The sequence below is a fragment of the Balaenoptera ricei genome, chromosome 2 (genome assembly GCF_028023285.1).
Source record: "Balaenoptera ricei isolate mBalRic1 chromosome 2, mBalRic1.hap2, whole genome shotgun sequence".
NCBI classification, from domain to species: Eukaryota; Metazoa; Chordata; class Mammalia; order Artiodactyla; family Balaenopteridae; genus Balaenoptera; species Balaenoptera ricei.
In genome coordinates, this window is record NC_082640.1 from 55,512,861 (window position 1) to 55,540,074 (window position 27,214).

General features: G+C 55.1%; 15 non-coding genes across 15 annotated transcripts; all 15 read left to right on the plus strand.

Annotated features, from left to right (window-relative positions):
• Positions 1–1,678: 1,678 nt before the first annotated feature.
• On the plus strand, positions 1,679–1,770 carry LOC132361597 (small nucleolar RNA SNORD116). The gene has a single exon (XR_009501872.1). It is a non-coding gene; the product is annotated as a small nucleolar RNA SNORD116 (small nucleolar RNA).
• A 2,441-nt stretch (positions 1,771–4,211) lies between these two features.
• Positions 4,212–4,303, plus strand: LOC132361312 (small nucleolar RNA SNORD116). The gene has a single exon (XR_009501617.1). It is a non-coding gene; the product is annotated as a small nucleolar RNA SNORD116 (small nucleolar RNA).
• A 389-nt stretch (positions 4,304–4,692) lies between these two features.
• LOC132360866 (small nucleolar RNA SNORD116) lies at positions 4,693–4,784 on the plus strand. The gene has a single exon (XR_009501187.1). It is a non-coding gene; the product is annotated as a small nucleolar RNA SNORD116 (small nucleolar RNA).
• Positions 4,785–7,209: 2,425 nt separating this feature from the next.
• LOC132361598 (small nucleolar RNA SNORD116) lies at positions 7,210–7,301 on the plus strand. The gene has a single exon (XR_009501873.1). It is a non-coding gene; the product is annotated as a small nucleolar RNA SNORD116 (small nucleolar RNA).
• A 2,441-nt stretch (positions 7,302–9,742) lies between these two features.
• On the plus strand, positions 9,743–9,834 carry LOC132361314 (small nucleolar RNA SNORD116). The gene has a single exon (XR_009501619.1). It is a non-coding gene; the product is annotated as a small nucleolar RNA SNORD116 (small nucleolar RNA).
• Positions 9,835–10,223: 389 nt separating this feature from the next.
• On the plus strand, positions 10,224–10,315 carry LOC132361864 (small nucleolar RNA SNORD116). The gene has a single exon (XR_009502129.1). It is a non-coding gene; the product is annotated as a small nucleolar RNA SNORD116 (small nucleolar RNA).
• A 2,425-nt stretch (positions 10,316–12,740) lies between these two features.
• Positions 12,741–12,832, plus strand: LOC132361599 (small nucleolar RNA SNORD116). Its single transcript, XR_009501874.1, has one exon. It is a non-coding gene; the product is annotated as a small nucleolar RNA SNORD116 (small nucleolar RNA).
• Positions 12,833–15,273: 2,441 nt separating this feature from the next.
• Positions 15,274–15,365, plus strand: LOC132361315 (small nucleolar RNA SNORD116). Its single transcript, XR_009501620.1, has one exon. It is a non-coding gene; the product is annotated as a small nucleolar RNA SNORD116 (small nucleolar RNA).
• Positions 15,366–15,754: 389 nt separating this feature from the next.
• LOC132360868 (small nucleolar RNA SNORD116) lies at positions 15,755–15,846 on the plus strand. Its single transcript, XR_009501188.1, has one exon. It is a non-coding gene; the product is annotated as a small nucleolar RNA SNORD116 (small nucleolar RNA).
• A 2,425-nt stretch (positions 15,847–18,271) lies between these two features.
• On the plus strand, positions 18,272–18,363 carry LOC132361600 (small nucleolar RNA SNORD116). The gene has a single exon (XR_009501875.1). It is a non-coding gene; the product is annotated as a small nucleolar RNA SNORD116 (small nucleolar RNA).
• A 2,441-nt stretch (positions 18,364–20,804) lies between these two features.
• On the plus strand, positions 20,805–20,896 carry LOC132361316 (small nucleolar RNA SNORD116). The gene has a single exon (XR_009501621.1). It is a non-coding gene; the product is annotated as a small nucleolar RNA SNORD116 (small nucleolar RNA).
• A 389-nt stretch (positions 20,897–21,285) lies between these two features.
• On the plus strand, positions 21,286–21,377 carry LOC132361866 (small nucleolar RNA SNORD116). The gene has a single exon (XR_009502131.1). It is a non-coding gene; the product is annotated as a small nucleolar RNA SNORD116 (small nucleolar RNA).
• A 2,425-nt stretch (positions 21,378–23,802) lies between these two features.
• LOC132361601 (small nucleolar RNA SNORD116) lies at positions 23,803–23,894 on the plus strand. The gene has a single exon (XR_009501876.1). It is a non-coding gene; the product is annotated as a small nucleolar RNA SNORD116 (small nucleolar RNA).
• A 2,441-nt stretch (positions 23,895–26,335) lies between these two features.
• LOC132361317 (small nucleolar RNA SNORD116) lies at positions 26,336–26,427 on the plus strand. The gene has a single exon (XR_009501622.1). It is a non-coding gene; the product is annotated as a small nucleolar RNA SNORD116 (small nucleolar RNA).
• A 389-nt stretch (positions 26,428–26,816) lies between these two features.
• On the plus strand, positions 26,817–26,908 carry LOC132361867 (small nucleolar RNA SNORD116). The gene has a single exon (XR_009502132.1). It is a non-coding gene; the product is annotated as a small nucleolar RNA SNORD116 (small nucleolar RNA).
• The last annotated feature ends 306 nt before the right edge of the window (positions 26,909–27,214 follow it).

A 27,214-nucleotide genomic window follows, 5' to 3' on the forward strand; every position in this document is an offset into this window, starting at 1 on the left:
GGAGCATTTGGAGCCCCGTGTAGGGAAGGAATACAGGTGCACATTCGTGGACCATCCCAACCTTTTCCTCTCCTTTCTCAATGTGCTTCACGGCGGGTCCTTGTTCCAGCGAATGGTGCCTTCACGGCACAGTATGGTGTCTTCTCACTGGGACCGATTTGGAGCCGTTGGGATGTTTTGTCCCTGTGTGGCCTCATTGCCCCTATGTTGAGGATGTTAAGGTGTTCCTTAGGACAGCCCAGCGTCATTGCTATACCAGGTCGGCATAGCATTCCCTGAGGTTTGGAGCTCTTCCCGGAGGTCTTTGGGCCCAACCATGCAGAAAGAAGGGAGTCGGCCGCCAAGGCAACGCTACAGGTTTAAGGGCTGGAGTGAATGTGTGCTGCAGGGGTCATTTTGTCCTGCCACCTTCTGGTGCTGCGAGCCTGTGATCTCCAGCATGCATGGCTTCAAGCCAGAGAAGCCATGCCGGTTCAAGGGTCCAGGATGTTGGGTGCGTTCTCTCATTGCACGGCTGTGGGTGACACGTTGGTTCTGGAGGACCTGGGTCTCATGGTTTCTCCAAGGTCTTGTCCTTGAAGGGGAGAATGCGAATGTGCAAGGTGCTACGATAAGTTACCCAGTTGCTACAAGTGTTTGGCCCGCCATTTTGGGCATTGGAATGGCTCCCTTGCCATTAGCTTTGGTTGCGGTCCTAGGGAAGTTCCTCTGGCTTGGCAGGAGACCAGGAAGTATGCCTGCTGGTGAGTCTCCCTTGATCAGTCCAGGGGTTCTTCAGGTGCCCTTTGTCACGGGTCCCTACGAGCCGCTTTTGATGGAGGTCGTCTTATTCAGCCAAGGGCCCTTCCCTTATGGAAGATCTCTCCCCTTGAGGGCGTGTCCACTGTGTTTAATCATAAGGGCCAAACGCGTGTTTGTTCCCATAGAGGGCACTTGCTCTTAGGCTGAGGGGGCACAGTTGTCCTGAGGGTGTCTCAGGGGATCAGGAAGACATCCTTTTGCTGTGACGGAGGGCAGATTGCTCAGGAGAGGAATTTCAGGGCCCGAGACCAGGGGGTTGTTGGTCGGTGGCACTCTTTGTCCTGATGGCCGCACGCTCTGAAGGCGCCAGTGCCACGATGCTTTCACGTTTGCCTGCGGACACACAGGCAAGATGGACAGTAAATGAAATGTTGAGGAGAGATAGAACACACAATGCTGGGTGGTATCGCCCTTTCCCTCGGTGCGCCTGTGCACCCTCCTCAAGCATGCGTGTGTTCTCTCACCCCGAGCCAGGTGGAATGCCAGGGAAGGAATGCCAGCAGCAGCCTGGGGCCATCCGTATAATCCCTGATACCCGTTGAAGTGAGGACGGTGTGGCAAGGCGAGGCCAGCCGAAGGAGTCTCAGAGGGGTGTTGGCGTGCATTCCTTGAGGATCCTGCTTTAACCCTTGTTGCGGTAAGCGACACTTCTTTGCTAAACCTAAAGGTTTGGCGATGGGAACGTGTGCACCGGGGCTACACCCTCACCTTCTGGTCTTTTCTCGGGGAACACGAGCTTTGATGCCCTGAGAACTGGCTGCATTTCCTGACCCGTGGCTCGGCTCTGGCCACTTCCGTACGCTGATATGATTCAGCTCGCTGGCCGTCCCATGGTGGAATCTGCAACTTTGCATGTCCACCGTTTGAGCATGTGCTTGGATCGATGATGACTCCCACAAATGCATTCCTTGGAAATCTGAACAAAATGAGTGAGAAATCCCTACCGTCTCCTCGTTGGAACTGAGGTCCAGCACGTGGCTCCCCAAAGGAAAGTAGGGAGAGGTTCACGTTGCATTTGCGGCCGTGGGTGTCTACAGCCACGTTGTTCAAGTTGAGGGTTGTGGTCATCTCCTGGGGAGAAGAGCCATTGGGAAAGGAGCCTGGGATGCCAATCCAGGTGGGAAGGCTTGGGACAGCGTGCCGTCTCTGGGTTCCTTGGTCTAGCCAGGACTGCTGTCCCCTGCCACGGTTCAGCATGCAGGTAGGAGAGGAAGCGTGAGCCATTGCTCGTCCTGCCACCTGCACTTGAGTTCTACAGGCTGCCCCCACCTGCTGGTCATTGCCTTGTGGCCTCAAAGAAACAGAAGTCTGTAGGCTCAGGGTCAGAACAGGATTCCAGGCCTAGGGCAGGCTTCTTTGTCATGTTCTGCTTGGGAGACCAGATGCAGTTTAGGTTTCTCCTGCTGAGGGGAGAAATCAAATGGGCCACTGTTCCTGGGAGTTTGGCCAATCTGATGGCTCCTCCTCGGGTTGTGTCCTGCTTGTGTGTGCTGTGTGAAGGGGCTGGAAAATGCCTTAGTCAAACTTGGTCACGGCAAGCTTCTTTGGTGAGGGGTGGCTCTGGCATCTTGCCGTGACACGTTGGGATCCCGGTGGAGAGAGAGTAAGGCAAGGCGAGTGAAAGAGACACGTGAGATGGCTGGCTAAGCCCACAGGTTTACTGGTGGGTGGATAGATCGACGGTGGCCATGGGGTTCCCGGAACACATTTGGGATTCCCTCAGGAGCATCTGGAGGCACGTGTAGGGAGGGAATACGGGAGCACATTTGTGGACTGTCCCGCCTCTTTCCTCTCCTTGGTCGATTTGCTTCATGGCGGGTTCTTGTGCCAGCGAATGGTTGCCTTCATGGCACAGTATGGTGTCTCCTCATGGGGGCCGATTTGGAGGCCTTGGGGTGTTTTGTCCCTGTCTGACCACGTTCCCCCTGTGTTGAAGATGTGAAGGTGTTCCTGAGGACAGCCAGGCATCGATTCTATACCCAGCCCACATAGCGTTCCCTGAGGATTGGAGCTCTACCCGGAGGTCATTGGGTGCAACCGTGCAGAAACAAGGGAGTTGGCTGCCAAGGAAAAGCTGCAGGTTTAAGGGCAGGAGAGGATGTGTGGTGTGGGTGTCATTTTTCCTGCCACCCGCTGGTGCATCGAGACTGTGGTAACCGGCGAGCCTGGCCACAGGCTACAGAAGTCATACCGGTTCAAGTGTCTAGGCTGTTGTCTGAGTTCTGTCGTTGCATGGCTGTGGGTAACAAGTTGCTTGTAGAGGACCTGGGCCTCAGGGTTTCCCCAATGTCACGCCACTGATGAGGGTGAAAGTACCAGACACCACTGCAAGTTACACAATTGCTGCAAGTGTTTGCCCCGCCACGTTGGGCGTCGGAATGATTCTGATGCCATTAGCTTTGTGCGTGGGCCAAGTGTTGGTGGCCAGTCTTGGCAGCAGGCCAGGAAGTATGGCTGCAGGTGAATCTCCATTGTTCAGTCCAGGAGTTTCTCTGGTGCGTTTTGTCACTGGTCCCTACAAGCGGCTTTTGTTGGAGGTCGTCCCATTTGGCCAAGGGCCGTTCCCTTGTGGAAGATCTCAGGGACCACATTTCCCCTTGAGGGTGAATCCATTGTGTGGAAGCGTATGCGCCAGGAGTGGTTTGGTTCCCCAGAGGGCAGTGGCTTTTACGCTGAGTAATCCCAGTTCCCCTGAGGGTGTCTCAGCAGTTCAGGATGACATCCTTATGCTGTGTCGGCGGGGAGGTGGCTCAGGCAGGAACGTTCAAGGCCCATACCGGGGGGATGATGGACGGCCGTGCTCTTTGTGCTGATGCCCGTGCGCTCTGAAGGCATCTGTGCCACGATGCATTCACGTTTGGCTGTGGACACACAGATATGATGGACTGCAAATGAAATGCTGAGGGGAGATATAGCACACATCGGTGGGCGGTATCACCCTTTGCCTCTGTGCGCCCGTTCACTTTTCTCAAACATCCCTGTGTTCTGTCACCCTGAGGCATGTGGTGGAGTGCCAGGGAACAAACACCTGCAGCAGCATTGGGCCCTCTGTATAGTCCATGATACCTGGCGAAGTGAGGAGAGTGCGGCAAGGTGAGGCAAGTCAAGGCAAAAGAGTCTCAGCGTGGTTTTGGCGTGAAGTCCTTGAGGCTCCTCGTAGGAACCTTGTGGTGGTGAGTGGAACTTCTTTGCAGAAACCTAGATGTTTGGCCACGGGGACTTGTGCACTGAGACTACACCCTCACCTTCTTGGCTCTTGCAGGGGAACCCCAGATCTGATGCCATGATCCTTAGCTCCATTTGCAGCCCCGTGGGTCGCCTCTGGCCACTCCTGACTGCTGACATGATTGAGATCGGTGGCTGCCCCGTCCTGGAGCCTGTGACTTTAAACGTGCAGCCTTTGAGCAGGTGGATTGATGATGACTCCCATAAATGCACTGCTTGGAACTCTGAACAAATGAATGGGTCTCAGGTTTCTCCGCGGTCATGTCACTGACGGGCCTGGGGGCGAAAATACAAGGCGCCAGGGCAAGTAACCCAGTTGCTGCAAGGGTTTGCCCTGCCAGTTTGGGCATTGGAATATCTCCAATGCCAATAGCTTTCTGTGTGATCCAAGGGCATCGCCTCTGGCTCGACAAGGTTCCTGGTAGAAACCTTGTGGGGGTAAACGGAACTTCTTTGAAGAAACCTAGAAGTTTGGCCACGGGGACTTGTGCCGCGAGACTACACCGTCACATTCTGGGCTCTTCCTGGGGCACCCGAGCTCTGATGCCCTGAGACGTGGGTGCACTTCCTGCCCCGTGGCTCGAGTCTGGCCGCTCCCTACTGCTGAGAGGATTGAGCTTGCTGACAGTCCGCGACTTTGCACGTCCAGCCTTTGAGCAGGAGCGTGGATCAGTGAGGACTCCCATAAATGCATTCCTTGGAAATCTAAACAAAATGAATGAGCAATACCTACCGTCTTCTCATCCTAACTGAGGTCCAGCACGTGGCTCCCAAAGGAAAATTAGGGAGAGGTCCATGTTGCATTTGCTACTGTGGGCGTGCGCAGCAACATTGTTCAAGTGGAGGGTGGCGGGCTTCTCGTGCAGAAAGAGCCATGTGGAAAGGAGCCTGGGATGTCCATCTACGTGGGAAGGCTAAGGACAACTTGACGTCTCTGGGCACCTGAGTCTAGCCAGAACTGCTATCCCCTGCCGCGGTCAGCGTGCGGGTGCGAAAGGAAGGGTGAGCCACTGGTACTCCTCTGGCTTGCCATTGAGATCTACAGGCCACCCTCAAGCTCAGGTCGTTGCCTTGTTCCCGCAAGGAAACAGAAGTCTCTGCGCTCACGGTCAGAGAAGGAGTCCTGGCCAGGCCAGGCGTCTATGTCATGTTCAGCTTGGGAGGTGGGATATAGTTCAGGTTTGCCCTGATGGTCGGGGGAAATCAAATGGGCCACTGTCCCCGGGATTTCGGCGACGTTGATGGCGCCTCCTTGGGTTGTGTCCTGCTTGTCTGCTGTGTGTGGAGAGTTTGGAAAGTGCCTTAGGCAAATCCAGGGGACATCAAGCTACTTAGGTGAGGGGTGGATTCGTTTGGATCCTGGTGGAGAGAGCAAGGCAAGGCGAGCGGGAAATACACGGGAGAGTGTTGGCTAAGCCCACAGGCTTACTGTTGGGTGGATAGATCGGTATGGGTGGATATGTCGGTGGACATAGGGTTCCCGGAACTCTTTTGGGATATCTTCAGGAGCATTTGGAGCCCCGTGTAGGGAAGGAATACAGGTGCACATTCGTGGACCATCCCAACCTTTTCCTCTCCTTTCTCAATGTGCTTCACGGCGGGTCCTTGTTCCAGCGAATGGTGCCTTCACGGCACAGTATGGTGTCTTCTCACTGGGACCGATTTGGAGCCGTTGGGATGTTTTGTCCCTGTGTGGCCTCATTGCCCCTATGTTGAGGATGTTAAGGTGTTCCTTAGGACAGCCCAGCGTCATTGCTATACCAGGTCGGCATAGCATTCCCTGAGGTTTGGAGCTCTTCCCGGAGGTCTTTGGGCCCAACCATGCAGAAAGAAGGGAGTCGGCCGCCAAGGCAACGCTACAGGTTTAAGGGCTGGAGTGAATGTGTGCTGCAGGGGTCATTTTGTCCTGCCACCTTCTGGTGCTGCGAGCCTGTGATCTCCAGCATGCATGGCTTCAAGCCAGAGAAGCCATGCCGGTTCAAGGGTCCAGGATGTTGGGTGCGTTCTCTCATTGCACGGCTGTGGGTGACACGTTGGTTCTGGAGGACCTGGGTCTCATGGTTTCTCCAAGGTCTTGTCCTTGAAGGGGAGAATGCGAATGTGCAAGGTGCTATGATAAGTTACCCAGTTGCTACAAGTGTTTGGCCCGCCATTTTGGGCATTGGAATGGCTCCCTTGCCATTAGCTTTGGTTGCGGTCCTAGGGAAGTTCCTCTGGCTTGGCAGGAGACCAGGAAGTATGCCTGCTGGTGAGTCTCCCTTGATCAGTCCAGGGGTTCTTCAGGTGCCCTTTGTCACGGGTCCCTACGAGCCGCTTTTGATGGAGGTCGTCTTATTCAGCCAAGGGCCCTTCCCTTATGGAAGATCTCTCCCCTTGAGGGCGTGTCCACTGTGTTTAATCATAAGGGCCAAACGCGTGTTTGTTCCCATAGAGGGCACTTGCTCTTAGGCTGAGGGGGCACAGTTGTCCTGAGGGTGTCTCAGGGGATCAGGAAGACATCCTTTTGCTGTGACGGAGGGCAGATTGCTCAGGAGAGGAATTTCAGGGCCCGAGACCAGGGGGTTGTTGGTCGGTGGCACTCTTTGTCCTGATGGCCGCACGCTCTGAAGGCGCCAGTGCCACGATGCTTTCACGTTTGCCTGCGGACACACAGGCAAGATGGACAGTAAATGAAATGTTGAGGAGAGATAGAACACACAATGCTGGGTGGTATCGCCCTTTCCCTCGGTGCGCCTGTGCACCCTCCTCAAGCATGCGTGTGTTCTCTCACCCCGAGCCAGGTGGAATGCCAGGGAAGGAATGCCAGCAGCAGCCTGGGGCCATCCGTATAATCCCTGATACCCGTTGAAGTGAGGACGGTGTGGCAAGGCGAGGCCAGCCGAAGGAGTCTCAGAGGGGTGTTGGCGTGCATTCCATGAGGATCCTGCTTTAACCCTTGTTGCGGTAAGCGACACTTCTTTGCTAAACCTAAAGGTTTGGCGATGGGAACGTGTGCACCGGGGCTACACCCTCACCTTCTGGTCTTTTCTCGGGGAACACGAGCTTTGATGCCCTGAGAACTGGCTGCATTTCCTGACCCGTGGCTCGGCTCTGGCCACTTCCATACGCTGATATGATTCAGCTCGCTGGCCGTCCCATGGTGGAATCTGCAACTTTGCATGTCCACCGTTTGAGCATGTGCTTGGATCGATGATGACTCCCACAAATGCATTCCTTGGAAATCTGAACAAAATGAGTGAGAAATCCCTACCGTCTCCTCGTTGGAACTGAGGTCCAGCACGTGGCTCCCCAAAGGAAAGTAGGGAGAGGTTCACGTTGCATTTGCGGCCGTGGGTGTCTACAGCCACGTTGTTCAAGTTGAGGGTTGTGGTCATCTCCTGGGGAGAAGAGCCATTGGGAAAGGAGCCTGGGATGCCAATCCAGGTGGGAAGGCTTGGGACAGCGTGCCGTCTCTGGGTTCCTTGGTCTAGCCAGGACTGCTGTCCCCTGCCACGGTTCAGCATGCAGGTAGGAGAGGAAGCGTGAGCCATTGCTCGTCCTGCCACCTGCACTTGAGTTCTACAGGCTGCCCCCACCTGCTGGTCATTGCCTTGTGGCCTCAAAGAAACAGAAGTCTGTAGGCTCAGGGTCAGAACAGGATTCCAGGCCTAGGGCAGGCTTCTTTGTCATGTTCTGCTTGGGAGACCAGATGCAGTTTAGGTTTCTCCTGCTGAGGGGAGAAATCAAATGGGCCACTGTTCCTGGGAGTTTGGCCAATCTGATGGCTCCTCCTCGGGTTGTGTCCTGCTTGTGTGTGCTGTGTGAAGGGGCTGGAAAATGCCTTAGTCAAACTTGGTCACGGCAAGCTTCTTTGGTGAGGGGTGGCTCTGGCATCTTGCCGTGACACGTTGGGATCCCGGTGGAGAGAGAGTAAGGCAAGGCGAGTGAAAGAGACACGTGAGATGGCTGGCTAAGCCCACAGGTTTACTGGTGGGTGGATAGATCGACGGTGGCCATGGGGTTCCCGGAACACATTTGGGATTCCCTCAGGAGCATCTGGAGGCACGTGTAGGGAGGGAATACGGGAGCACATTTGTGGACTGTCCCGCCTCTTTCCTCTCCCTGGTCGATTTGCTTCATGGCGGGTTCTTGTGCCAGCGAATGGTTGCCTTCATGGCACAGTATGGTGTCTCCTCATGGGGGCCGATTTGGAGGCCTTGGGGTGTTTTGTCCCTGTCTGACCACGTTCCCCCTGTGTTGAAGATGTGAAGGTGTTCCTGAGGACAGCCAGGCATCGATTCTATACCCAGCCCACATAGCGTTCCCTGAGGATTGGAGCTCTACCCGGAGGTCATTGGGTGCAACCGTGCAGAAACAAGGGAGTTGGCTGCCAAGGAAAAGCTGCAGGTTTAAGGGCAGGAGAGGATGTGTGCTGTGGGTGTCATTTTTCCTGCCACCCGCTGGTGCGTCGAGACTGTGGTAACCGGCGAGCCTGGCCACAGGCTAGACAAGTCATACCGGTTCAAGTGTCTAGGCTGTTGTCTGAGTTCTGTCGTTGCATGGCTGTGGGTAACAAGTTGCTTGTAGAGGACCTGGGCCTCAGGGTTTCCCCAAAGTCACGCCACTGATGAGGGTGAAAGTACCAGACACCACTGCAAGTTACACAATTGCTGCAAGTGTTTGCCCCGCCACGTTGGGCGTCGGAATGATTCTGATGCCATTAGCTTTGTGCGTGGGCCAAGTGTTGGTGGCCAGTCTTGGCAGCAGGCCAGGAAGTATGGCTGCAGGTGAATCTCCATTGTTCAGTCCAGGAGTTTCTCTGGTGCGTTTTGTCACTGGTCCCTACAAGCGGCTTTTGTTGGAGGTCGTCCCATTTGGCCAAGGGCCGTTCCCTTGTGGAAGATCTCAGGGACCACATTTCCCCTTGAGGGTGAATCCATTGTGTGGAAGCGTATGCGCCAGGAGTGGTTTGGTTCCCCAGAGGGCAGTGGCTTTTACGCTGAGTAATCCCAGTTCCCCTGAGGGTGTCTCAGCAGTTCAGGATGACATCCTTATGCTGTGTCGGCGGGGAGGTGGCTCAGGCAGGAACGTTCAAGGCCCATACCGGGGGGATGATGGACGGCCGTGCTCTTTGTGCTGATGCCCGTGCGCTCTGAAGGCATCTGTGCCACGATGCATTCACGTTTGGCTGTGGACACACAGACATGATGGACTGCAAATGAAATGTTGAGGGGAGATATAGCGCACATCGGTGGGCGGTATCACCCTTTGCCTCTGTGCGCCCGTTCACTTTTCTCAAACATCCCTGTGTTCTGTCACCCTGAGGCATGTGGTGGAGTGCCAGGGAACAAACACCTGCAGCAGCATTGGGCCCTCTGTATAGTCCATGATACCTGGCGAAGTGAGGAGAGTGCGGCAAGGTGAGGCAAGTCAAGGCAAAAGAGTCTCAGCGTGGTTTTGGCGTGAAGTCCTTGAGGCTCCTCGTAGGAACCTTGTGGTGGTGAGTGGAACTTCTTTGCAGAAACCTAGATGTTTGGCCACGGGGACTTGTGCACTGAGACTACACCCTCACCTTCTTGGCTCTTGCAGGGGAACCCCAGATCTGATGCCATGATCCTTAGCTCCATTTGCAGCCCTGTGGGTCGCCTCTGGCCACTCCTGACTGCTGACATGATTGAGATCGGTGGCTGCCCCGCGGTGGAGCCTGCGACTTTGAACGTGCAGCCTTTGAGCAGGTGGATTGATGATGACTCCCATAAATGCACTGCTTGGAACTCTGAACAAATGAATGGGTCTCAGGTTTCTCCGCGGTCATGTCACTGACGGGCCTGGGGGCGAAAATACAAGGCCCCAGGGCAAGTAACCCAGTTGCTGCAAGGGTTTGCCCTGCCAGTTTGGGCATTGGAATATCTCCAATGCCAATAGCTTTCTGTGTGATCCAAGGGCATCGCCTCTGGCTCGACAAGGTTCCTGGTAGAAACCTTGTGGGGGTAAACGGAACTTCTTTGAAGAAACCTAGAAATTTGGCCATGGGGACTTGTACCGCGAGACTACACTGTCACATTCTGGGCTCTTCCTGGGGCACCCGAGCTCCGATGCCCTGAGACGTGGGTGCACTTCCTGCCCCGTGGCTCGAGTCTGGCCGCTCCCTACTGCTGAGAGGATTGAGCTTGCTGACAGTCCGCGACTTTGCACGTCCAGCCTTTGAGCAGGAGCATGGATCAGTGATGACTCCCATAAATGCATTCCTTGGAAATCTAAACAAAATGAATGAGCAATACCTACCGTCTTCTCATCCTAACTGAGGTCCAGCACGTGGCTCCCAAAGGAAAATTAGGGAGAGGTCCATGTTGCATTTGCTACTGTGGGCATGCGCAGCAACATTGTTCAAGTTGAGGGTGGCGGGCTTCTCGTGCAGAAAGAGCCATGTGGAAAGGAGCCTGGGATGTCCATCTACGTGGGAAGGCTAAGGACAACTTGACGTCTCTGGGCACCTGAGTCTAGCCAGAACTGCTATCCCCTGCCGCGGTCAGCGTGCGGGTGCGAAAGGAAGCGTGAGCCACTGGTACTCCTCTGGCTTGCCATTGAGATCTACAGGCCACCCTCAAGCTCAGGTCGTTGCCTTGTTCCCGCAAGGAAACAGAAGTCTCTGCGCTCACGGTCAGAGAAGGAGTCCTGGCCAGGCCATGCGTCTATGTCATGTTCAGCTTGGGAGGTGGGATATAGTTCAGGTTTGCCCTGATGGTCGGGGGAAATCAAATGGGCCACTGTCCCCGGGATTTCGGCGACGTTGATGGCGCCTCCTTGGGTTGTGTCCTGCTTGTCTGCTGTGTGTGGAGAGTTTGGAAAGTGCCTTAGGCAAATCCAGGGGACATCAAGCTACTTAGGTGAGGGGTGGATTCGTTTGGATCCTGGTGGAGAGAGCAAGGCAAGGCGAGCGGGAAATACACGGGAGAGTGTTGGCTAAGCCCACAGGCTTACTGTTGGGTGGATAGATCGGTATGGGTGGATATGTCGGTGGACATAGGGTTCCCGGAACTCTTTTGGGATATCTTCAGGAGCATTTGGAGCCCCGTGTAGGGAAGGAATACAGGTGCACATTCGTGGACCATCCCAACCTTTTCCTCTCCTTTCTCAATGTGCTTCACGGCGGGTCCTTGTTCCAGCGAATGGTGCCTTCACGGCACAGTATGGTGTCTTCTCACTGGGACCGATTTGGAGCCGTTGGGATGTTTTGTCCCTGTGTGGCCTCATTGCCCCTATGTTGAGGATGTTAAGGTGTTCCTTAGGACAGCCCAGCGTCATTGCTATACCAGGTCGGCATAGCATTCCCTGAGGTTTGGAGCTCTTCCCGGAGGTCTTTGGGCCCAACCATGCAGAAAGAAGGGAGTCGGCCGCCAAGGCAACGCTACAGGTTTAAGGGCTGGAGTGAATGTGTGCTGCAGGGGTCATTTTGTCCTGCCACCTTCTGGTGCTGCGAGCCTGTGATCTCCAGCATGCATGGCTTCAAGCCAGAGAAGCCATGCCGGTTCAAGGGTCCAGGATGTTGGGTGCGTTCTCTCATTGCACGGCTGTGGGTGACACGTTGGTTCTGGAGGACCTGGGTCTCATGGTTTCTCCAAGGTCTTGTCCTTGAAGGGGAGAATGCGAATGTGCAAGGTGCTACGATAAGTTACCCAGTTGCTACAAGTGTTTGGCCCGCCATTTTGGGCATTGGAATGGCTCCCTTGCCATTAGCTTTGGTTGCGGTCCTAGGGAAGTTCCTCTGGCTTGGCAGGAGACCAGGAAGTATGCCTGCTGGTGAGTCTCCCTTGATCAGTCCAGGGGTTCTTCAGGTGCCCTTTGTCACGGGTCCCTACGAGCCGCTTTTGATGGAGGTCGTCTTATTCAGCCAAGGGCCCTTCCCTTATGGAAGATCTCTCCCCTTGAGGGCGTGTCCACTGTGTTTAATCATAAGGGCCAAACGCGTGTTTGTTCCCATAGAGGGCACTTGCTCTTAGGCTGAGGGGGCACAGTTGTCCTGAGGGTGTCTCAGGGGATCAGGAAGACATCCTTTTGCTGTGATGGAGGGCAGATTGCTCAGGAGAGGAATTTCAGGGCCCGAGACCAGGGGGTTGTTGGTCGGTGGCACTCTTTGTCCTGATGGCCGCACGCTCTGAAGGCGCCAGTGCCACGATGCTTTCACGTTTGCCTGCGGACACACAGGCAAGATGGACAGTAAATGAAATGTTGAGGAGAGATAGAACACACAATGCTGGGTGGTATCGCCCTTTCCCTCGGTGCGCCTGTGCACCCTCCTCAAGCATGCGTGTGTTCTCTCACCCCGAGCCAGGTGGAATGCCAGGGAAGGAATGCCAGCAGCAGCCTGGGGCCATCCGTATAATCCCTGATACCCGTTGAAGTGAGGACGGTGTGGCAAGGCGAGGCCAGCTGAAGGAGTCTCAGAGGGGTGTTGGCGTGCATTCCTTGAGGATCCTGCTTTAACCCTTGTTGCGGTAAGCGACACTTCTTTGCTAAACCTAAAGGTTTGGCGATGGGAACGTGTGCACCGGGGCTACACCCTCACCTTCTGGTCTTTTCTCGGGGAACACGAGCTTTGATGCCCTGAGAACTGGCTGCATTTCCTGACCCGTGGCTCGGCTCTGGCCACTTCCGTACGCTGATATGATTCAGCTCGCTGGCCGTCCCATGGTGGAATCTGCAACTTTGCATGTCCACCGTTTGAGCATGTGCTTGGATCGATGATGACTCCCACAAATGCATTCCTTGGAAATCTGAACAAAATGAGTGAGAAATCCCTACCGTCTCCTCGTTGGAACTGAGGTCCAGCACGTGGCTCCCAAAAGGAAAGTAGGGAGAGGTTCACGTTGCATTTGCGGCCGTGGGTGTCTACAGCCACGTTGTTCAAGTTGAGGGTTGTGGTCATCTCCTGGGGAGAAGAGCCATTGGGAAAGGAGCCTGGGATGCCAATCCAGGTGGGAAGGCTTGGGACAGCGTGCCGTCTCTGGGTTCCTTGGTCTAGCCAGGACTGCTGTCCCCTGCCACGGTTCAGCATGCAGGTAGGAGAGGAAGCGTGAGCCATTGCTCGTCCTGCCACCTGCACTTGAGTTCTACAGGCTGCCCCCACCTGCTGGTCATTGCCTTGTGGCCTCAAAGAAACAGAAGTCTGTAGGCTCAGGGTCAGAACAGGATTCCAGGCCTAGGGCAGGCTTCTTTGTCATGTTCTGCTTGGGAGACCAGATGCAGTTTAGGTTTCTCCTGCTGAGGGGAGAAATCAAATGGGCCACTGTTCCTGGGAGTTTGGCCAATCTGATGGCTCCTCCTCGGGTTGTGTCCTGCTTGTGTGTGCTGTGTGAAGGGGCTGGAAAATGCCTTAGTCAAACTTGGTCACGGCAAGCTTCTTTGGTGAGGGGTGGCTCTGGCATCTTGCCGTGACACGTTGGGATCCCGGTGGAGAGAGAGTAAGGCAAGGCGAGTGAAAGAGACACGTGAGATGGCTGGCTAAGCCCACAGGTTTACTGGTGGGTGGATAGATCGACGGTGGCCATGGGGTTCCCGGAACACATTTGGGATTCCCTCAGGAGCATCTGGAGGCACGTGTAGGGAGGGAATACGGGAGCACATTTGTGGACTGTCCCGCCTCTTTCCTCTCCTTGGTCGATTTGCTTCATGGCGGGTTCTTGTGCCAGCGAATGGTTGCCTTCATGGCACAGTATGGTGTCTCCTCATGGGGGCCGATTTGGAGGCCTTGGGGTGTTTTGTCCCTGTCTGACCACGTTCCCCCTGTGTTGAAGATGTGAAGGTGTTCCTGAGGACAGCCAGGCATCGATTCTATACCCAGCCCACATAGCGTTCCCTGAGGATTGGAGCTCTACCCGGAGGTCATTGGGTGCAACCGTGCAGAAACAAGGGAGTTGGCTGCCAAGGAAAAGCTGCAGGTTTAAGGGCAGGAGAGGATGTGTGGTGTGGGTGTCATTTTTCCTGCCACCCGCTGGTGCATCGAGACTGTGGTAACCGGCGAGCCTGGCCACAGGCTACAGAAGTCATACCGGTTCAAGTGTCTAGGCTGTTGTCTGAGTTCTGTCGTTGCATGGCTGTGGGTAACAAGTTGCTTGTAGAGGACCTGGGCCTCAGGGTTTCCCCAATGTCACGCCACTGATGAGGGTGAAAGTACCAGACACCACTGCAAGTTACACAATTGCTGCAAGTGTTTGCCCCGCCACGTTGGGCGTCGGAATGATTCTGATGCCATTAGCTTTGTGCGTGGGCCAAGTGTTGGTGGCCAGTCTTGGCAGCAGGCCAGGAAGTATGGCTGCAGGTGAATCTCCATTGTTCAGTCCAGGAGTTTCTCTGGTGCGTTTTGTCACTGGTCCCTACAAGCGGCTTTTGTTGGAGGTCGTCCCATTTGGCCAAGGGCCGTTCCCTTGTGGAAGATCTCAGGGACCACATTTCCCCTTGAGGGTGAATCCATTGTGTGGAAGCGTATGCGCCAGGAGTGGTTTGGTTCCCCAGAGGGCAGTGGCTTTTACGCTGAGTAATCCCAGTTCCCCTGAGGGTGTCTCAGCAGTTCAGGATGACATCCTTATGCTGTGTCGGCGGGGAGGTGGCTCAGGCAGGAACGTTCAAGGCCCATACCGGGGGGATGATGGACGGCCGTGCTCTTTGTGCTGATGCCCGTGCGCTCTGAAGGCATCTGTGCCACGATGCATTCACGTTTGGCTGTGGACACACAGATATGATGGACTGCAAATGAAATGCTGAGGGGAGATATAGCACACATCGGTGGGCGGTATCACCCTTTGCCTCTGTGCGCCCGTTCACTTTTCTCAAACATCCCTGTGTTCTGTCACCCTGAGGCATGTGGTGGAGTGCCAGGGAACAAACACCTGCAGCAGCATTGGGCCCTCTGTATAGTCCATGATACCTGGCGAAGTGAGGAGAGTGCGGCAAGGTGAGGCAAGTCAAGGCAAAAGAGTCTCAGCGTGGTTTTGGCGTGAAGTCCTTGAGGCTCCTCGTAGGAACCTTGTGGTGGTGAGTGGAACTTCTTTGCAGAAACCTAGATGTTTGGCCACGGGGACTTGTGCACTGAGACTACACCCTCACCTTCTTGGCTCTTGCAGGGGAACCCCAGATCTGATGCCATGATCCTTAGCTCCATTTGCAGCCCCGTGGGTCGCCTCTGGCCACTCCTGACTGCTGACATGATTGAGATCGGTGGCTGCCCCGCCCTGGAGCCTGTGACTTTAAACGTGCAGCCTTTGAGCAGGTGGATTGATGATGACTCCCATAAATGCACTGCTTGGAACTCTGAACAAATGAATGGGTCTCAGGTTTCTCCGCGGTCATGTCACTGACGGGCCTGGGGGCGAAAATACAAGGCGCCAGGGCAAGTAACCCAGTTGCTGCAAGGGTTTGCCCTGCCAGTTTGGGCATTGGAATATCTCCAATGCCAATAGCTTTCTGTGTGATCCAAGGGCATCGCCTCTGGCTCGACAAGGTTCCTGGTAGAAACCTTGTGGGGGTAAACGGAACTTCTTTGAAGAAACCTAGAAGTTTGGCCACGGGGACTTGTGCCGCGAGACTACACCGTCACATTCTGGGCTCTTCCTGGGGCACCCGAGCTCTGATGCCCTGAGACGTGGGTGCACTTCCTGCCCCGTGGCTCGAGTCTGGCCGCTCCCTACTGCTGAGAGGATTGAGCTTGCTGACAGTCCGCGACTTTGCACGTCCAGCCTTTGAGCAGGAGCGTGGATCAGTGAGGACTCCCATAAATGCATTCCTTGGAAATCTAAACAAAATGAATGAGCAATACCTACCGTCTTCTCATCCTAACTGAGGTCCAGCACGTGGCTCCCAAAGGAAAATTAGGGAGAGGTCCATGTTGCATTTGCTACTGTGGGCGTGCGCAGCAACATTGTTCAAGTGGAGGGTGGCGGGCTTCTCGTGCAGAAAGAGCCATGTGGAAAGGAGCCTGGGATGTCCATCTACGTGGGAAGGCTAAGGACAACTGGACGTCTCTGGGCACCTGAGTCTAGCCAGAACTTCTATCCCCTGCCGCGGTCAGCGTGCGGGTGCGAAAGGAAGCGTGAGCCACTGGTACTCCTCTGGCTTGCCATTGAGATCTACAGGCCACCCTCAAGCTCAGGTCGTTGCCTTGTTCCCGCAAGGAAACAGAAGTCTCTGCGCTCACGGTCAGAGAAGGAGTCCTGGCCAGGCCATGCGTCTATGTCATGTTCAGCTTGGGAGGTGGGATATAGTTCAGGTTTGCCCTGATGGTCGGGGGAAATCAAATGGGCCACTGTCCCCGGGATTTCGGCGACGTTGATGGCGCCTCCTTGGGTTGTGTCCTGCTTGTCTGCTGTGTGTGGAGAGTTTGGAAAGTGCCTTAGGCAAATCCAGGGGACATCAAGCTACTTAGGTGAGGGGTGGATTCGTTTGGATCCTGGTGGAGAGAGCAAGGCAAGGCGAGCGGGAAATACACGGGAGAGTGTTGGCTAAGCCCACAGGCTTACTGTTGGGTGGATAGATCGGTATGGGTGGATATGTCGGTGGACATAGGGTTCCCGGAACTCTTTTGGGATATCTTCAGGAGCATTTGGAGCCCCGTGTAGGGAAGGAATACAGGTGCACATTCGTGGACCATCCCAACCTTTTCCTCTCCTTTCTCAATGTGCTTCACGGCGGGTCCTTGTTCCAGCGAATGGTGCCTTCACGGCACAGTATGGTGTCTTCTCACTGGGACCGATTTGGAGCCGTTGGGATGTTTTGTCCCTGTGTGGCCTCATTGCCCCTATGTTGAGGATGTTAAGGTGTTCCTTAGGACAGCCCAGCGTCATTGCTATACCAGGTCGGCATAGCATTCCCTGAGGTTTGGAGCTCTTCCCGGAGGTCTTTGGGCCCAACCATGCAGAAAGAAGGGAGTCGGCCGCCAAGGCAACGCTACAGGTTTAAGGGCTGGAGTGAATGTGTGCTGCAGGGGGCATTTTGTCCTGCCACCTTCTGGTGCTGCGAGCCTGTGATCTCCAGCATGCATGGCTTCAAGCCAGAGAAGCCATGCCGGTTCAAGGGTCCAGGATGTTGGGTGCGTTCTCTCATTGCACGGCTGTGGGTGACACGTTGGTTCTGGAGGACCTGGGTCTCATGGTTTCTCCAAGGTCTTGTCCTTGAAGGGGAGAATGCGAATGTGCAAGGTGCTATGATAAGTTACCCAGTTGCTGCAAGTGTTTGGCCCGCCATTTTGGGCATTGGAATGGCTCCCTTGCCATTAGCTTTGGTTGCGGTCCTAGGGAAGTTCCTCTGGCTTGGCAGGAGACCAGGAAGTATGCCTGCTGGTGAGTCTCCCTTGATCAGTCCAGGGGTTCTTCAGGTGCCCTTTGTCACGGGTCCCTACGAGCCGCTTTTGATGGAGGTCGTCTTATTCAGCCAAGGGCCCTTCCCTTATGGAAGATCTCTCCCCTTGAGGGCGTGACCACTGTGTTTAATCATAAGGGCCAAACGCGTGTTTGTTCCCATAGAGGGCACTTGCTCTTAGGCTGAGGGGGCACAGTTGTCCTGAGGGTGTCTCAGGGGATCAGGAAGACATCCTTTTGCTGTGACGGAGGGCAGATTGCTCAGGAGAGGAATTTCAGGGCCCGAGACCAGGGGGTTGTTGGTCGGTGGCACTCTTTGTCCTGATGGCCGCACGCTCTGAAGGCGCCAGTGCCACGATGCTTTCACGTTTGCCTGCGGACACACAGGCAAGATGGACAGTAAATGAAATGTTGAGGAGAGATAGAACACACAATGCTGGGTGGTATCGCCCTTTCCCTCGGTGCGCCTGTGCACCCTCCTCAAGCATGCGTGTGTTCTCTCACCCCGAGCCAGGTGGAATGCCAGGGAAGGAATGCCAGCAGCAGCCTGGGGCCATCCGTATAATCCCTGATACCCGTTGAAGTGAGGATGGTGTGGCAAGGCGAGGCCAGCTGAAGGAGTCTCAGAGGGGTGTTGGCGTGCATTCCTTGAGGATCCTGCTTTAACCCTTGTTGCGGTAAGCGACACTTCTTTGCTAAACCTAAAGGTTTGGCGATGGGAACGTGTGCACCGGGGCTACACCCTCACCTTCTGGTCTTTTCTCGGGGAACACGAGCTTTGATGCCCTGAGAACTGGCTGCATTTCCTGACCCGTGGCTCGGCTCTGGCCACTTCCGTACGCTGATATGATTCAGCTCGCTGGCCGTCCCATGGTGGAATCTGCAACTTTGCATGTCCACCGTTTGAGCATGTGCTTGGATCGATGATGACTCCCACAAATGCATTCCTTGGAAATCTGAACAAAATGAGTGAGAAATCCCTACCGTCTCCTCGTTGGAACTGAGGTCCAGCACGTGGCTCCCAAAAGGAAAGTAGGGAGAGGTTCACGTTGCATTTGCGGCCGTGGGTGTCTACAGCCACGTTGTTCAAGTTGAGGGTTGTGGTCATCTCCTGGGGAGAAGAGCCATTGGGAAAGGAGCCTGGGATGCCAATCCAGGTGGGAAGGCTTGGGACAGCGTGCCGTCTCTGGGTTCCTTGGTCTAGCCAGGACTGCTGTCCCCTGCCACGGTTCAGCATGCAGGTAGGAGAGGAAGCGTGAGCCATTGCTCGTCCTGCCACCTGCACTTGAGTTCTACAGGCTGCCCCCACCTGCTGGTCATTGCCTTGTGGCCTCAAAGAAACAGAAGTCTGTAGGCTCAGGGTCAGAACAGGATTCCAGGCCTAGGGCAGGCTTCTTTGTCATGTTCTGCTTGGGAGACCAGATGCAGTTTAGGTTTCTCCTGCTGAGGGGAGAAATCAAATGGGCCACTGTTCCTGGGAGTTTGGCCAATCTGATGGCTCCTCCTCGGGTTGTGTCCTGCTTGTGTGTGCTGTGTGAAGGGGCTGGAAAATGCCTTAGTCAAACTTGGTCACGGCAAGCTTCTTTGGTGAGGGGTGGCTCTGGCATCTTGCCGTGACACGTTGGGATCCCGGTGGAGAGAGAGTAAGGCAAGGCGAGTGAAAGAGCCACGTGAGATGGCTGGCTAAGCCCACAGGTTTACTGGTGGGTGGATAGATCGACGGTGGCCATGGGGTTCCCGGAACACATTTGGGATTCCCTCAGGAGCATCTGGAGGCACGTGTAGGGAGGGAATACGGGAGCACATTTGTGGACTGTCCCGCCTCTTTCCTCTCCTTGGTCGATTTGCTTCATGGCGGGTTCTTGTGCCAGCGAATGGTTGCCTTCATGGCACAGTATGGTGTCTCCTCATGGGGGCCGATTTGGAGGCCTTGGGGTGTTTTGTCCCTGTCTGACCACGTTCCCCCTGTGTTGAAGATGTGAAGGTGTTCCTGAGGACAGCCAGGCATCGATTCTATACCCAGCCCACATAGCGTTCCCTGAGGATTGGAGCTCTACCCGGAGGTCATTGGGTGCAACCGTGCAGAAACAAGGGAGTTGGCTGCCAAGGAAAAGCTGCAGGTTTAAGGGCAGGAGAGGATGTGTGGTGTGGGTGTCATTTTTCCTGCCACCCGCTGGTGCGTCGAGACTGTGGTAACCGGCGAGCCTGGCCACAGGCTACAGAAGTCATACCGGTTCAAGTGTCTAGGCTGTTGTCTGAGTTCTGTCGTTGCATGGCTGTGGGTAACAAGTTGCTTGTAGAGGACCTGGGCCTCAGGGTTTCCCCAATGTCACGCCACTGATGAGGGTGAAAGTACCAGACACCACTGCAAGTTACACAATTGCTGCAAGTGTTTGCCCCGCCACGTTGGGCGTCAGAATGATTCTGATGCCATTAGCTTTGTGCGTGGGCCAAGTGTTGGTGGCCAGTCTTGGCAGCAGGCCAGGAAGTATGGCTGCAGGTGAATCTCCATTGTTCAGTCCAGGAGTTTCTCTGGTGCGTTTTGTCACTGGTCCCTACAAGCGGCTTTTGTTGGAGGTCGTCCCATTTGGCCAAGGGCCGTTCCCTTGTGGAAGATCTCAGGGACCACATTTCCCCTTGAGGGTGAATCCATTGTGTGGAAGCGTATGCGCCAGGAGTGGTTTGGTTCCCCAGAGGGCAGTGGCTTTTACGCTGAGTAATCCCAGTTCCTCTGAGGGTGTCTCAGCAGTTCAGGATGACATCCTTATGCTGTGTTGGCGGGGAGGTGGCTCAGGCAGGAACGTTCAAGGCCCATACCGGGGGGATGATGGACGGCCGTGCTCTTTGTGCTGATGCCCGTGCGCTCTGAAGGCATCTGTGCCACGATGCATTCACGTTTGGCTGTGGACACACAGACATGATGGACTGCAAATGAAATGTTGAGGGGAGATATAGCGCACATCGGTGGGCGGTATCACCCTTTGCCTCTGTGCGCCCGTTCACTTTTCTCAAACATCCCTGTGTTCTGTCACCCTGAGGCATGTGGTGGAGTGCCAGGGAACAAACACCTGCAGCAGCATTGGGCCCTCTGTATAGTCCATGATACCTGGCGAAGTGAGGAGAGTGCGGCAAGGTGAGGCAAGTCAAGGCAAAAGAGTCTCAGCGTGGTTTTGGCGTGAAGTCCTTGAGGCTCCTCGTAGGAACCTTGTGGTGGTGAGTGGAACTTCTTTGCAGAAACCTAGATGTTTGGCCACGGGGACTTGTGCACTGAGACTACACCCTCACCTTCTTGGCTCTTGCAGGGGAACCCCAGATCTGATGTCATGATCCTTACCTCCATTTGCAGCCCTGTGGGTCGCCTCTGGCCACTCCTTACTGCTGACATGATTGAGATCGGTGGCTGCCTCGCGGTGGAGCCTGCGACTTTGAACGTGCAGCCTTTGAGCAGGTGGATTGATGATGACTCCCATAAATGCACTGCTTGGAACTCTGAACAAATGAATGGGTCTCAGGTTTCTCCGCGGTCATGTCACTGACGGGCCTGGGGGCGAAAATACAAGGCCCCAGGGCAAGTAACCCAGTTGCTGCAAGGGTTTGCCCTGCCAGTTTGGGCATTGGAATATCTCCAATGCCAATAGCTTTCTGTGTGATCCAAGGGCATCGCCTCTGGCTCGACAAGGTTCCTGGTAGAAACCTTGTGGGGGTAAACGGAACTTCTTTGAAGAAACCTAGAAATTTGGCCATGGGGACTTGTACCGCGAGACTACACCGTCACATTCTGGGCTCTTCCTGGGGCACCCGAGCTCCGATGCCCTGAGACGTGGGTGCACTTCCTGCCCCGTGGCTCGAGTCTGGCCGCTCCCTACTGCTGAGAGGATTGAGCTTGCTGACAGTCCGCGACTTTGCACGTCCAGCCTTTGAGCAGGAGCATGGATCAGTGATGACTCCCATAAATGCATTCCTTGGAAATCTAAACAAAATGAATGAGCAATACCTACCGTCTTCTCATCCTAACTGAGGTCCAGCACGTGGCTCCCAAAGGAAAATTAGGGAGAGGTCCATGTTGCATTTGCTACTGTGGGCGTGCGCAGCAACATTGTTCAAGTTGAGGGTGGCGGGCTTCTCGTGCAGAAAGAGCCATGTGGAAAGGAGCCTGGGATGTCCATCTACGTGGGAAGGCTAAGGACAACTTGACGTCTCTGGGCACCTGAGTCTAGCCAGAACTGCTATCCCCTGCCGCGGTCAGCGTGCGGGTGCGAAAGGAAGCGTGAGCCACTGGTACTCCTCTGGCTTGCCATTGAGATCTACAGGCCACCCTCAAGCTCAGGTCGTTGCCTTGTTCCCGCAAGGAAACAGAAGTCTCTGCGCTCACGGTCAGAGAAGGAGTCCTGGCCAGGCCAGGCGTCTATGTCATGTTCAGCTTGGGAGGTGGGATATAGTTCAGGTTTGCCCTGATGGTCGGGGGAAATCAAATGGGCCACTGTCCCCGGGATTTCGGCGACGTTGATGGCGCCTCCTTGGGTTGTGTCCTGCCTGTCTGCTGTGTGTGGAGAGTTTGGAAAGTGCCTTAGGCAAATCCAGGGGACATCAAGCTACTTAGGTGAGGGGTGGATTCGTTTGGATCCTGGTGGAGAGAGCAAGGCAAGGCGAGCGGGAAATACACGGGAGAGTGTTGACTAAGCCCACAGGCTTACTGTTGGGTGGATAGATCGGTATGGGTGGATATGTCGGTGGACATAGGGTTCCCGGAACTCTTTTGGGATATCTTCAGGAGCATTTGGAGCCCCGTGTAGGGAAGGAATACAGGTGCACATTCGTGGACCATCCCAACCTTTTCCTCTCCTTTCTCAATGTGCTTCACGGCGGGTCCTTGTTCCAGCGAATGGTGCCTTCACGGCACAGTATGGTGTCTTCTCACTGGGACCGATTTGGAGCCGTTGGGATGTTTTGTCCCTGTGTGGCCTCATTGCCCCTATGTTGAGGATGTTAAGGTGTTCCTTAGGACAGCCCAGCGTCATTGCTATACCAGGTCGGCATAGCATTCCCTGAGGTTTGGAGCTCTTCCCGGAGGTCTTTGGGCCCAACCATGCAGAAAGAAGGGAGTCGGCCGCCAAGGCAACGCTACAGGTTTAAGGGCTGGAGTGAATGTGTGCTGCAGGGGTCATTTTGTCCTGCCACCTTCTGGTGCTGCGAGCCTGTGATCTCCAGCATGCATGGCTTCAAGCCAGAGAAGCCATGCCGGTTCAAGGGTCCACGATGTTGGGTGCGTTCTCTCATTGCACGGCTGTGGGTGACACGTTGGTTCTGGAGGACCTGGGTCTCATGGTTTCTCCAAGGTCTTGTCCTTGAAGGGGAGAATGCGAATGTGCAAGGTGCTACGATAAGTTACCCAGTTGCTACAAGTGTTTGGCCCGCCATTTTGGGCATTGGAATGGCTCCCTTGCCATTAGCTTTGGTTGCGGTCCTAGGGAAGTTCCTCTGGCTTGGCAGGAGACCAGGAAGTATGCCTGCTGGTGAGTCTCCCTTGATCAGTCCAGGGGTTCTTCAGGTGCCCTTTGTCACGGGTCCCTACGAGCCGCTTTTGATGGAGGTCGTCTTATTCAGCCAAGGGCCCTTCCCTTATGGAAGATCTCTCCCCTTGAGGGCGTGTCCACTGTGTTTAATCATAAGGGCCAAACGCGTGTTTGTTCCCATAGAGGGCACTTGCTCTTAGGCTGAGGGGGCACAGTTGTCCTGAGGGTGTCTCAGGGGATCAGGAAGACATCCTTTTGCTGTGATGGAGGGCAGATTGCTCAGGAGAGGAATTTCAGGGCCCGAGACCAGGGGGTTGTTGGTCGGTGGCACTCTTTGTCCTGATGGCCGCACGCTCTGAAGGCGCCAGTGCCACGATGCTTTCACGTTTGCCTGCGGACACACAGGCAAGATGGACAGTAAATGAAATGTTGAGGAGAGATAGAACACACAATGCTGGGTGGTATCGCCCTTTCCCTCGGTGCGCCTGTGCACCCTCCTCAAGCATGCGTGTGTTCTCTCACCCCGAGCCAGGTGGAATGCCAGGGAAGGAATGCCAGCAGCAGCCTGGGGCCATCCGTATAATCCCTGATACCCGTTGAAGTGAGGATGGTGTGGCAAGGCGAGGCCAGCTGAAGGAGTCTCAGAGGGGTGTTGGCGTGCATTCCTTGAGGATCCTGCTTTAACCCTTGTTGCGGTAAGCGACACTTCTTTGCTAAACCTAAAGGTTTGGCGATGGGAACGTGTGCACCGGGGCTACACCCTCACCTTCTGGTCTTTTCTCGGGGAACACGAGCTTTGATGCCCTGAGAACTGGCTGCATTTCCTGACCCGTGGCTCGGCTCTGGCCACTTCCGTACGCTGATATGATTCAGCTCGCTGGCCGTCCCATGGTGGAATCTGCAACTTTGCATGTCCACCGTTTGAGCATGTGCTTGGATCGATGATGACTCCCACAAATGCATTCCTTGGAAATCTGAACAAAATGAGTGAGAAATCCCTACCGTCTCCTCGTTGGAACTGAGGTCCAGCACGTGGCTCCCAAAAGGAAAGTAGGGAGAGGTTCACGTTGCATTTGCGGCCGTGGGTGTCTACAGCCACGTTGTTCAAGTTGAGGGTTGTGGTCATCTCCTGGGGAGAAGAGCCATTGGGAAAGGAGCCTGGGATGCCAATCCAGGTGGGAAGGCTTGGGACAGCGTGCCGTCTCTGGGTTCCTTGGTCTAGCCAGGACTGCTGTCCCCTGCCACGGTTCAGCATGCAGGTAGGAGAGGAAGCGTGAGCCATTGCTCGTCCTGCCACCTGCACTTGAGTTCTACAGGCTGCCCCCACCTGCTGGTCATTGCCTTGTGGCCTCAAAGAAACAGAAGTCTGTAGGCTCAGGGTCAGAACAGGATTCCAGGCCTAGGGCAGGCTTCTTTGTCATGTTCTGCTTGGGAGACCAGATGCAGTTTAGGTTTCTCCTGCTGAGGGGAGAAATCAAATGGGCCACTGTTCCTGGGAGTTTGGCCAATCTGATGGCTCCTCCTCGGGTTGTGTCCTGCTTGTGTGTGCTGTGTGAAGGGGCTGGAAAATGCCTTAGTCAAACTTGGTCACGGCAAGCTTCTTTGGTGAGGGGTGGCTCTGGCATCTTGCCGTGACACGTTGGGATCCCGGTGGAGAGAGAGTAAGGCAAGGCGAGTGAAAGAGCCACGTGAGATGGCTGGCTAAGCCCACAGGTTTACTGGTGGGTGGATAGATCGACGGTGGCCATGGGGTTCCCGGAACACATTTGGGATTCCCTCAGGAGCATCTGGAGGCACGTGTAGGGAGGGAATACGGGAGCACATTTGTGGACTGTCCCGCCTCTTTCCTCTCCTTGGTCGATTTGCTTCATGGCGGGTTCTTGTGCCAGCGAATGGTTGCCTTCATGGCACAGTATGGTGTCTCCTCATGGGGGCCGATTTGGAGGCCTTGGGGTGTTTTGTCCCTGTCTGACCACGTTCCCCCTGTGTTGAAGATGTGAAGGTGTTCCTGAGGACAGCCAGGCATCGATTCTATACCCAGCCCACATAGCGTTCCCTGAGGATTGGAGCTCTACCCGGAGGTCATTGGGTGCAACCGTGCAGAAACAAGGGAGTTGGCTGCCAAGGAAAAGCTGCAGGTTTAAGGGCAGGAGAGGATGTGTGGTGTGGGTGTCATTTTTCCTGCCACCCGCTGGTGCGTCGAGACTGTGGTAACCGGCGAGCCTGGCCACAGGCTACAGAAGTCATACCGGTTCAAGTGTCTAGGCTGTTGTCTGAGTTCTGTCGTTGCATGGCTGTGGGTAACAAGTTGCTTGTAGAGGACCTGGGCCTCAGGGTTTCCCCAATGTCACGCCACTGATGAGGGTGAAAGTACCAGACACCACTGCAAGTTACACAATTGCTGCAAGTGTTTGCCCCGCCACGTTGGGCGTCGGAATGATTCTGATGCCATTAGCTTTGTGCGTGGGCCAAGTGTTGGTGGCCAGTCTTGGCAGCAGGCCAGGAAGTATGGCTGCAGGTGAATGTCCATTGTTCAGTCCAGGAGTTTCTCTGGTGCGTTTTGTCACTGGTCCCTACAAGCGGCTTTTGTTGGAGGTCGTCCCATTTGGCCAAGGGCCGTTCCCTTGTGGAAGATCTCAGGGACCACATTTCCCCTTGAGGGTGAATCCATTGTGTGGAAGCGTATGCGCCAGGAGTGGTTTGGTTCCCCAGAGGGCAGTGGCTTTTACGCTGAGTAATCCCAGTTCCTCTGAGGGTGTCTCAGCAGTTCAGGATGACATCCTTATGCTGTGTCGGCGGGGAGGTGGCTCAGGCAGGAACGTTCAAGGCCCATACCGGGGGGATGATGGACGGCCGTGCTCTTTGTGCTGATGCCCGTGCGCTCTGAAGGCATCTGTGCCACGATGCATTCACGTTTGGCTGTGGACACACAGACATGATGGACTGCAAATGAAATGTTGAGGGGAGATATAGCGCACATCGGTGGGCGGTATCACCCTTTGCCTCTGTGCGCCCGTTCACTTTTCTCAAACATCCCTGTGTTCTGTCACCCTGAGGCATGTGGTGGAGTGCCAGGGAACAAACACCTGCAGCAGCATTGGGCCCTCTGTATAGTCCATGATACCTGGCGAAGTGAGGAGAGTGCGGCAAGGTGAGGCAAGTCAAGGCAAAAGAGTCTCAGCGTGGTTTTGGCGTGAAGTCCTTGAGGCTCCTCGTAGGAACCTTGTGGTGGTGAGTGGAACTTCTTTGCAGAAACCTAGATGTTTGGCCACGGGGACTTGTGCACTGAGACTACACCCTCACCTTCTTGGCTCTTGCAGGGGAACCCCAGATCTGATGTCATGATCCTTACCTCCATTTGCAGCCCCGTGGGTCGCCTCTGGCCACTCCTTACTGCTGACATGATTGAGATCGGTGGCTGCCTCGCGGTGGAGCCTGCGACTTTGAACGTGCAGCCTTTGAGCAGGTGGATTGATGATGACTCCCATAAATGCACTGCTTGGAACTCTGAACAAATGAATGGGTCTCAGGTTTCTCCGCGGTCATGTCACTGACGGGCCTGGGGGCGAAAATACAAGGCCCCAGGGCAAGTAACCCAGTTGCTGCAAGGGTTTGCCCTGCCAGTTTGGGCATTGGAATATCTCCAATGCCAATAGCTTTCTGTGTGATCCAAGGGCATCGCCTCTGGCTCGACAAGGTTCCTGGTAGAAACCTTGTGGGGGTAAACGGAACTTCTTTGAAGAAACCTAGAAATTTGGCCATGGGGACTTGTACCGCGAGACTACACCGTCACATTCTGGGCTCTTCCTGGGGCACCCGAGCTCCGATGCCCTGAGACGTGGGTGCACTTCCTGCCCCGTGGCTCGAGTCTGGCCGCTCCCTACTGCTGAGAGGATTGAGCTTGCTGACAGTCCGCGACTTTGCACGTCCAGCCTTTGAGCAGGAGCATGGATCAGTGATGACTCCCATAAATGCATTCCTTGGAAATCTAAACAAAATGAATGAGCAATACCTACCGTCTTCTCATCCTAACTGAGGTCCAGCACGTGGCTCCCAAAGGAAAATTAGGGAGAGGTCCATGTTGCATTTGCTACTGTGGGCGTGCGCAGCAACATTGTTCAAGTTGAGGGTGGCGGGCTTCTCGTGCAGAAAGAGCCATGTGGAAAGGAGCCTGGGATGTCCATCTACGTGGGAAGGCTAAGGACAACTTGACGTCTCTGGGCACCTGAGTCTAGCCAGAACTGCTATCCCCTGCCGCGGTCAGCGTGCGGGTGCGAAAGGAAGCGTGAGCCACTGGTACTCCTCTGGCTTGCCATTGAGATCTACAGGCCACCCTCAAGCTCAGGT